A 10,565-nucleotide genomic window follows, 5' to 3' on the forward strand; every position below is an offset into this window, starting at 1 on the left:
GAAAAGATATCAGAAATTTCCTAGTGGAAAGACCCAGACTGCCCAATTAACAAACTGGAGATTAGAGACATGTAAACCCACAGAAAGCACCAATGTCTGTAAAACTGAAACAGCATTTCCCACAACTTCCACCACATCTTGCTCAAAGACTCACCCAAGGAAATGCTATGACCATCTCAAGAAAACCAATTCTTTCTTTGCTTCAAACAGAACTTGAGGATAGAATGTGGAAAGAGAGCCAAGGTGGCTCTTCTCCACCCTAGAGCTAGGGATAGGGAAGAGGGGAGAGAACTAAGCAAGACACGAATATGTATTTGAAAACTTAATGCCCTTTTGTGGGCCAGTGGACTGCCCTCTGAAAAACTAAGAGCTCCTAAGGAGACACCTGCTACCAATCTCTTTTAAATGACATGACAGGTTTTAGATGCTGTTGGCTGTATTATCTCTAAGTCAGTTGTTGATTCTCTGTGCTTGTGGAGGAGGGCAATGCTTACAGATGGTTTTATATGATGCCCAGCTCCCTTTAGTTTGCCTAGGGAAATAAATTTCAGAAAATGGTATGTAGTGGGAAAAGTGACCAAGGCGATGAGAGCAACTGAGATACTCTCAGGGAGCACCTAAGGCTGACCAGCACTTAAGATGGTGACTGGGACATAGTAAGTAACAGGGAGCCTTTGAAGTTTATTAAATAGAGGAAAAGTAGAGTCAGATTTGCACTTCAGGAAAATCACCTTGGCAAAGGTGTGGAGAAAAATTGGAGAGATGAGAATCTAAAGTCAGGAAGACCAAATAGAAGGCTATTAGAATAGTTTAGGCAAGAGGTGATAAAAGCCCAAATTGGAATGGTGGCTATGTGAGTAGAAAAAGGGATCAAACCTGAGATATTGTGAAGGAAGAATTGTCAAGATTTGGCAACTGATAGGAAATGTGAGAAGAGGGAAAGGGAGTAGACAAAGATGCTGTTACGGTTGCAAACTTGGATGACTGGAAGGATGATAGTGGCCTCAAAAGAAATAAGAAAGCTTGAAAAAGGGGCGGGTTTGGGGAAAAAGATATTAAGTTCTGCTTTAGACATGTTGAGTTTGAGATAGCTACAGGACATTCAGTTTGACTCCAATAGGTAGTTGAGATGTGTAGACTATAAAGGCATTTGAGTGTGGGTGTGAAATGATGCAATGCATTAGGAAGCTTAATCTGACAGCAACATATATGAGGAATTAGAGAGAGGAATGGAGACTGGAGGGAGAGGAATTAGTATGAATGTTGTTTCAATAGTCTACACCAGTGGTCGGCCAAATCTCACCAGCAGTCTGTTTTTGTACTGCTAGAATCTAAGAATGTTTTTATATTTTTAAATAAATTTTTATTGTATTTTTAAAAAGTAAAAACTACTCTTAGCTCTAGGACATACAAAAACAGGCAGTGGGCAGGATTTAGCCCACTGGCCATAGTTTGCCTCCTCAGGGTCTAAGCAAAGGGCAATGAACTCGCCTAAATAGGTAATAAGAATACAAAGTAGGGGTAAAGGTGGATGTGGATGTAAGGAGAAACTGAAAAGGTAGAATTCACAGTACTGGAAATTGACAAGATGTGGAAGATGAAAGAGAAGAATGATTCTGAGGTTGAAGATTAGGTTGGAATGGGGAAGCATAATGAGTTCTAAGATTCTGACATTAGTTTCAGACTCTCTGAGCTTGAGGTGTCAAGGGAACATCCAGATTAGGATCAGAAGCTTCCAGCTAAAAATCAAGATTTTAAAGTCATATACATAGCTGTGAAGTTGGATGACTTCCCAAGAATAGAGAGAAAAGCTAGTCAAGTAAAGAACTTTGAGGGAGAGCCTACATTTTTAAAAGAGAATTTTTAAAAGGCACCAGTAAAAGAGATAGAGCAGTAGTCAGACAGGTAAGAGAAGAACCAGACTCATATAATAAAACACAGATAAAGGAGGAGAAAATTTTAGTCAGGAGGTGGTATCGAACATGTCAGATGCTGCAAAAAAAAGAGGAAGAGTGCTGAGAAAAGGCTACTCGATTGAATAATTAGGAAGTATCCTAAAGCCCCATAATATCACAGGTTCAAATGCCATAGGATCAACTCAGCACATCTTCTTGCAGAGGAAGTTAGTCTTATTACTATGCAAATTATTATGTGGATTAATGTTCAATCAAACTCTAAAAACTATTTGACATTGACAGTGACGATTACTATCCTGGTTTGCCCCTATAGCTTCAATTTTGGAGTCAGCTAAAAACCTAGAATACACTTAATCTCTATTGTGTATAACCAAATTAACTTCCTTTGGAGATAATATATTGCAATTTTTTTTCTGTTAGTGCCATTCCTAAGGCATAAGGGCAGGAGAAGGACAGCCACTGAGGTAGGATATCTTGGAGGTAGGCAGTATAGACTCAGAGAGCCATTTGTCAAATTTTCACTGTGAACATTTATATCTCAGAAATTAGCAAATGCTCCAAATCAGGATTTGATTTACTGTTTTGTTGATTATCTCTAATGATGGTATTGTTCAATCATTTCAGTCATGTCTGATTCTTCATGACCCCATTTGGGGTTTTCTTGGCAATGATACTAGAGTGGTTTGCCATTTCCTTCTCCAGTTTATTTTACAGATGAGGAAACTGAGGCAAACAGGCTGACATGACTTGCCCAGGGTCACACAGCTAGTAAATGTCTGAGGCTAGATTTGAACTTAGGTCTTCCTGACTCTAGGCCCAGCACTCTATCCACTGTGCTACCTAGCTGCCCCAAGAAAATGTTAATAATAATAAGATTAAACTTAAAAGTGTGTCCTATTAGAGAGCCAGTTGTTAAATATTTACCATCACACGGCTGCATCTGGGCTCCAGGCTACAGGGGGAAAATCCAAAAGATCATGGTCATGAGGAGGGGAAAGAGGAAAAAGAAGTAAAAGGAGAGCATTGAGCTGAAGACCAACAATCCTTCTTAAAATGATCTGCCTTGAATAGTTTCTAAACAGATCTACTTTCAGTAACATTGGATACACGGCAGTAGAGACATTCATTCTTTCTAAAGAATGGCATGTTATTACCAAGAAAACAGATATAAGAAACAGAAGGGATTGCCCTTCCACTTCAATGCACAAATGACATTAAAGGCTGTGTCTGAGATAACACCAAAAAGGCAGACGACAATCCAATATAATCCATTATCCTGATGTTTTAAACAAATCTGGAATTGTGTTTAAAAATAATTCAGATGATAGACTGAGCTTTTCATCATAATTCAGCAACAAGGTCAGCATTTTAACACAGCTTTTTACCTTGAAAGGAGCAAAAGATTAGTCTTTTTTTTTTGTTTCTTATTTTAAGATCCTAACACAATTGCATGTATTTTTTTCAGTTATTAAGAGTATAATTAAACTCCTCTCTTTGCTCCTATTATACAAAAACAAATACTTTGTCAATCAAACAGATTATGCTGCCTGTTGGTTAAATAAAGGTGGTTATTTAGTAAATAATAGTAAAAAAAATAGATAATAAAATAGTAAAATAAATAAAGTTGGTTATTTAGAATCAAAAGAGGAAGAAGAAAGTATCAGAATTCACTAATTCCACTCATGGATTTGCTCTCATCCTAGATTCCTCTGCTCAATTCCTTTCTTGCTATTTGATCTTATTCTAGGACTGTGGCAGGGAAGAAACAGTGGACATAACTAAACACCTTCTTCTACTAGCCATGCTAATTCTTTTTTCCATTCATACAAATAGTCCAGAATTAACTACATTTAAATATTTCTCCTACCAGACGGCCATGAATCACAACACATGAAGAAATGAAATAGTCAATTAGTAGGTAGTAAAAACAACTTAGGGGTTCATATCCTTCCTTTTCACCACATTTCTAGACAAGCTGAAATTTACTGGGTAACATCTCAGAATCTCCTGAACCATGTTGGGTTTTTTTTTAAACTTCCTGCCTGCTAGATGAACTTTGTTAAAATTCCTTAGAATCTATTAAAATAAACAGGGGAAAATAGGAAAAGGCTGGAAATAACAAAATGAGAAACACTGGTCTCAAAAAAATGTTCTATGAGAAAGATGTCAATTTGTAGGTTCCTCAAACTTCTTGCCACATACTGTACCTTATATTCACAATACCATATATTCACAAATGAGATACAGCAATTTTTGTATTAAAAGCTTGAAAATAAGGTGTTCATCTTAGGTAAAACAAACTAAAGACAGCACAAGTGTCATACATTTTGAGAGCCACTTTCTGCAATAATGCACCATTCTAGGAGTTAACTGGAGTTAACTTCCAGGAGTTAATTTCTTCCCTGCCCCAGGTACTAGACTGGACTAATGACTGAAAGCCAGGAATACGGATGAGGGAAACTCCTATCTCTACCACTACACCTGGGAATTCAACTGTCTATCAGCTTTTAGAAAGTTGCTACTCTAATCAGTCCTGGGTGCTGGGGAGAGGACTGCAAAGATAAAGAAGAAAATATCCCTTCCCACGAGAGCTTACAGCTTAGTGAGGTAAGATATACACAAATATTTATGATATGAAATTAACATAAGTACATAAAAGAGGCAGAAACTGTATAGGAGCAGAAGAGGGAAAGAAAATTCCACCCACCAAGGGGAGAATTAGGTCCAGTAAAAGTCATAAAATTCTCCTGAAAAAAGAAAATTGAAGTTCTTTTTTGCTGAATACATTGAGCTATGTGAATAATAAAATACTTACTTTAATCTGTTGTCCAAATGTTTCATGTGGGGAAAACCTGGCGCCGGTTTTGTCCATGACAAAATTCTTCCGTTTATCCTTGATTATGTATATTTCTGGTAAGAAGTACATCTGCTTACATGCTAATTCGATCAGTAATTTTTCCAATATGAAGATAAAGTGGCCTGCCAGTCAAACACAATTATTATATTAGTAGAGATACAATTCTCTATGATTCAGAATGAATGCTCAGCTAATTTCAAATAAGAACCCAAGGGGTAAAGAATAAAAAAAAACAAAAAACACCTTATTTAAGTTGTATATGGGTACACATGTGCATGTTATTCCATCCACTAGAAGGCAGTGTGGAGCACTGAAAATGGGTGGGACAGGATCAAAGAGATGTGTATTCTAGTAGCAACACTACCAATAACTTGTCCAGACTTGGCCCAAGTGACCTGGAAAAACTCACTCCCCCTTTCCAGGCCTCAGTTTTGTGGTTCTATATGTAGATAGCTAATAAACACCATCCAATGATCATGAGTTTGGGATTTGTTTTGGGGATCCAGATCTGTGACTTCATTCATGGAGGAAACTCAGTAGGAAAAAATATGCATTCCCTAATGCAAGTTAACAATTTGTCTGTAATTTAACATCTTAAGATAGTTGCCTGGGCCACTGAGAGCTTAAGTGACTTGCCTTTGCCCACATGGCTAATATGTGTCAGAGGTAGGTCTTGAGCCTATTTCTTTCTAACCCCAAAGCTAGTTCTCTGTCCACTATACCACACTGTATCTAAATATGAATCTGGGGTTTTAGGGGTTTTGTTTGTTTGCTTTGTTTATTTAACCAGTTGTGTGCTTCCTTCTGCACAAGTACAGATACTTAAAATGATTTGTATACCATGAAATTTCACTTACTAATAGTTCAAATATGTATATATGTATGTATATAAGTATGTGCATTACTCATTATATATATATATGGAAGGGGGAGGGAGAAGAGTCCTTTACAATTAAAAAAGAATTTGATTGCTTTCATATTCAGGTCAAAGAAGATTAAAATCTTCAGCTCATTGTGTAGTACATGGATAATTAGGACTGATTATCACTATCCTGTTTTGAGGATATCCACTAAAGTTAAGGATGACTTGAGAACTTTTATTTTCAAGTCATTAGGTTGGTTGCCTGAAAAATATCTGTGATATGCCTTAATACTTTATTTGGATATATAAATTAATTCATTTGTCACTAAGCAAACATTTTCCAAGCACCTACAGTGTACTTTGCTTGCAGTGCATTAGGAAAATTATAAAGATTAAATAAGATAGGGTGCTTCCCCTCCTACATTTTAAATAACATTTTATTTGACCTAAACCATAATAGGTATCATATCTTTTTCTGTATACACATACATTTTATAACCATCTCCTATAATGTCTTTTTAAATTGATGGTCATGCACATTGATGTCTTTAAAAATTCTTTATACTTTGGTGTTAAATAAGGGCACAAGTAAAACGTGTAAACATCTAAAAGATAGAAAAAACTAAACCTTTTTCCTATTTTTGAAAGCAGTGTTTCTATATTGGAAACCTTTTCAATTTTTAAATTTTCTCTCCACTCTTGGCCAATCTATTATTTCATTTTTCTGACACTTTTCCCTCCCTCTTCAGAGAGGTGATATTGATTGCTACCTAGAATTTGTACTAGAACCTCGGGGGGAAAATAAAGAAAAAACAAGGAGCCGTCTAGGATACTGACAAATCAGGAAAGCACACTGTTCTTCTATTTTCCGAAATTTTCTCCAGACTCTGACATAAAGACAAGTTGATGCAAGCAGATCTTGAATTTGATCACATATTACTGAAGTTTCCTCCACAAAATAAATGCTCCAAACTTCTTTAAGAATTTATGCAGCATCTGTCCGGAGGCACCCAAGAGTCTCTTGCTTTTAGCAGCCTCAGTCACACTTACACTCCCCACCTCAACCCCATAACGCTCACGCACGCACGCACATACACACAAGACACTCAAACACACCGAAATAGAGGTGAAAGCAATAGGACTCTCCTTGAGACCCAGGGTTAATTTGGCCACAGGCTCGGGAAGCTGCTGGGAGCTGTCCATGGTGGAGAGGCAATGGACCCCGCCCTCTAGTGAAGCCTCAGTTCCCCGGGGGGTCGGTCTATGATTCCTTTAGGGACTTACTGGAACCCTGGGCTGTGGGACCAGAGTTCTTCAGAATGCGAAATAAAGGGGAGAGCGATGAAACCTATGTAGAATTAGAAACTTTGAGATAGAGAAACATCTGCCCAGTGCAGGGGGTGTACACGGGGGAGGGGATGAAAAGGAAGGCAAAAATACTAGAATGTGCTCTGATGAGGAAGCCTAGAAAGGGTCAAAAGAACAGAGAAATGGGGGAGTCTCACCTGTAGCTCGAGTGCACGGGGTTCAGGCTGAGCAGTAGTTCCTGCAGCTGGATCCAAGTCCCTGAGGTTCAGACTTTGGTCTGTGGAGTCTCATATAGCAGCAGCTCACACCCTGCCTCAGACCTGATGTGCCACGAAAGGTCTCAATCTTGGTCTTCCAGGGCCAACAGGTGCGTATTTTCTGAGCTAAAGTGCTCAAGTGTGGCAGTTTGAGGCTCCTTGGATCCCCCATAGGGCTGGGAGAGAAGCAAAAAGGGGCAGGGGGATTCCTGTACAGCACCTTCCGGAGAGTGGGAGGATGTGCAGCTTGAGCTGCGGTCTACGCCCACAAACTTTCTCCAGAAGCCCTGCTCGCGGCAAACCTCAGCGGATTCAGAACACAGAAGGAATGTGGCCTTAGAGCCAGAGCAACAACTCCGGGCCCAACAGTCGAGGAGCAGCAGGAATCTCTGGGGTAAGAAAGGTCTGCAAATATCAGGAGCCCTATCAGACTGAGGTGCATCCAGGCTCTGTATTTTCTTTCTCAACCTATAATCCCAACACAACAGGTCACCGCTGTTCCTTCTTCTGCTTACAAGACAACACTCTTCAAGGACTCTGAGAAATCTCTATTTTATCCCAGCACCCACTCAGGACTTGATCAGAACTATGGTCAAACAAGGGCAGGATGATTTCCAGAAAGCAAAGCAAAATACAATAAGCTGCTTCTGTCTCTATCCACCCTTGTGCCAAACCTGAGGAAAAAGTTCAAGTTACCCACCACAAGTTACCACCTAACTCCCATTTGGTCTCAAAACTTACCCAGCCTAGCCTTTGGGGCAAATCTTACAATACCACCTAGGAGAGGGGCAAGGATGTACATCCAAACAGTAGCCAATAAACAAATGAGGGTCCTTGCCTCTATGCTGTATGATCAAGGAGCCAGCAGAAGACCAAGTTTCAAGGCCAAGTGCCATCCTGTTGGCTAATCATCATAGAGAGAAAATTGTCCTAACTCCAGTGCCAGGGAGTCAGGTGCTGCCCAGGCATCAATCTGCAATATAGCCTAGTAGCCTGAGTGCTGGACAAGAATAGAGAGGAGAAAGGGAGTAGGGGAGAGAAGGGACAATGAACAAGGGATGGGGTTGGGTACCAGACAGAGAAAGAAAGGAGGGACTGGAGAGGGAAAGCAGAAACACCCACCTGTTGCTTTCCAAACGGCTAAATGTGTCATGTTCTGTCTGCACCCACCTGCCTGCAAAACTCCGAGGGGTCAAGGTGAGGTAGAAGCTGTGGAAGTAAGGCTGCCCCCTGCCCTCAAGGCAAAGGCTAATCTGGACAAATTTTACAGAGCACACACTGACCCTGCCTTCGAAGGCAGAAAAAAAAATTATCTTTGGGGAATCCAAATAGACTCTGCAAGATGCTCCTGGTCATTTGGCTGACCATTTCTGTGTTTGTGGGAGTAAGCATTCCAGAGAAGACCCTCTCCAGGCTCCTTCTCACACGTATTCACACTCATACACATACACAGTATATATACACACTCCCGAATCCCCGTATACAAACCCCATTAAGAATGTGTCCCCACCACCAAAGTCCACCTCTCATTCTTTCCTACCCCTTGTAGCATCCGGGCAGCACCTGCCTCAAGTATAGAAGTTTCACATAGCACACACAACCCAAACAGAGGCAAAAGATAACATCTGAATACAGTGTACTGTGCTGACAGAAAGGCAGACGGAAAAAAAGACAGATGGGACACAGCATAGTCTAGGCAAGGACAGGGAGAAAGAAACCAGACCCTGCAATTCCCTTCCACCTACACACAGACTCTCTCTCTCTCTCTCTCTCTCTCTCTCTCTCTCTCTCTCTCTCTCTCTCTCTCTCTCTCTCCATGGAGAGATATGTATATACATATGTGTGTGTTATCTATCTATAATACACACACATATGTACACACACAAGTCCACTCATCTTTCTATGACCAAAACCAGCAGGATGTGCAGACTCCTCAGTAGTCCTCGAGGAGGGAGACACCTGTAACCCTAAACCCCACTCCCCTCTCTAAATTTCTGCAGAAAACTGTAAGCCTCCCTTACTCAACCAAAGTTTTGTAGTCAAACCAAATACCCTCTTACCCCTTTCACCTCGCCCACCACCCCCACATCCCAAGCATCTCAGCTTTCCAGGACATTTCCCAGGACTCGAGGTCTCACCTCCCTGGCAGTGGCCAAACCTCAAGCTTGATTCCGAGGCAAACGGGGCTCTGGGAGCTCTCACTACCCCAGAATGGGCAGCGAGGGAGCTGGGCAGTGGGAGCCGGCTTGGTGGCAGCGTCGCTAAGCGCTGCGCTTCAGCTCCACAGCTCCACACTGGATCGGACCGGCAAGCGCACACACTACCTCTCTCTGCGTCTCCGTCCTATCTTTTCGTCTCCTTTTTCTCTGCTGTGCCCTGCGCCTGGTCTGCTTTGAGTGCGAAAGTGCCCTTCTCCACTCCTGCACAACCGGCCTGTCCCTCTGCATCTGGGGCTCACCTATTTATACTTTCTCTCGCTCCTCTGTTCCCAGTTCTTGGAGATACCGTGCGGCTTGCCCCATCGGGACTAGCTCCTCCCTTTCTCCCGTGACGCCATCCCTCCCGCGGGCTGCCCTTAGCCTGGTATCCAGAGACTCCTCCTATCTCCACCTCCATCCTCCCATCCCTTCTCCGCCTCCGTCCCCGCCCACTTGGCATCTTTCGTGCCCTGAGGAGGGGGAGGGCCAGGGTTGGGACCCGGGCGAGCTCTGGCGGCAGCTCTGGGAGGCGCAGGGCTTAAACTCATTCAAGGATTGTCCCCTCACCAGCTACTCAGAGTAGCGTTACCATAGCTCTAGAACCCTGGACTTGAGGTAGGGAGCGGTGTCCTCAGCAAAGCTGCTGCTGAGGAGAAATGCACCGGAATGAGTGAGGATCACTAAGTGCCCCGAACTGAGCAGGAACACAACTCTCAGAAGATAGGATTTAGAGTTGGAAGGGACTTTAGTCCAACTCCCTCTTTTTGCAGAGTAGGAAACCGAGGTCCAAAGATTCGAAGTTGCTTGCCCAGGAACACGACGAATATCAAAGCTGGGACTCCAATCTAGAACCCCTAACCAATGTAAGGAAGTAGGCTAATTCAACTCATCCTCAGAGCATGGAGTGCTTGAATATGTCATGTTTCCTTTGTAGTCTTGAGATGGAACCTACCTACTATGTTATTTTCCAGGGTTCAAGAGTGTTCTGTCCCAGAGCTGCCCCCAGACTGGGAAGTCTATCAGTTTGATTAAGGGAACTCTAATTCACGGAATGAAAATTGTCGCAATATTAGGACCGGAAGAATCTAATCAACAGCACTCAAACACCCCCTCCCCATTTTACAGAGGGGAAAAAACTGAGGCTCAAAGAAATCAATTGCTTGCCTA

The 10,565-nt window shown here is 41.9% G+C and overlaps 1 protein-coding gene across 3 annotated transcripts in view; it reads right to left on the bottom strand.

Annotated features, from left to right (window-relative positions):
- CEMIP (cell migration inducing hyaluronidase 1) overlaps nt 1-9,745 on the bottom strand; it is a 248,981-nt gene extending 239,236 nt beyond the window's left edge. The window contains exon 1 of one of the 3 annotated variants that reach the window (XM_078151112.1): nt 9,659-9,745. The gene's annotated coding sequence lies outside the window, so the exon portion shown is untranslated. Of the gene's footprint in view, nt 1-9,338 lie in introns of all 3 variants that reach the window. The other 2 variants (XM_020965925.2, XM_020965920.2) reach the window with 2 other exon arrangements.
- Nucleotides 9,746-10,565: the final 820 nt, after the last annotated feature.

This window comes from Phascolarctos cinereus, unplaced genomic scaffold (assembly GCF_003287225.1).
Source record: "Phascolarctos cinereus isolate Bilbo 61053 unplaced genomic scaffold, phaCin_HiC Scaffold_3;HRSCAF=262, whole genome shotgun sequence".
Taxonomy (NCBI): Eukaryota; Metazoa; Chordata; class Mammalia; order Diprotodontia; family Phascolarctidae; genus Phascolarctos; species Phascolarctos cinereus.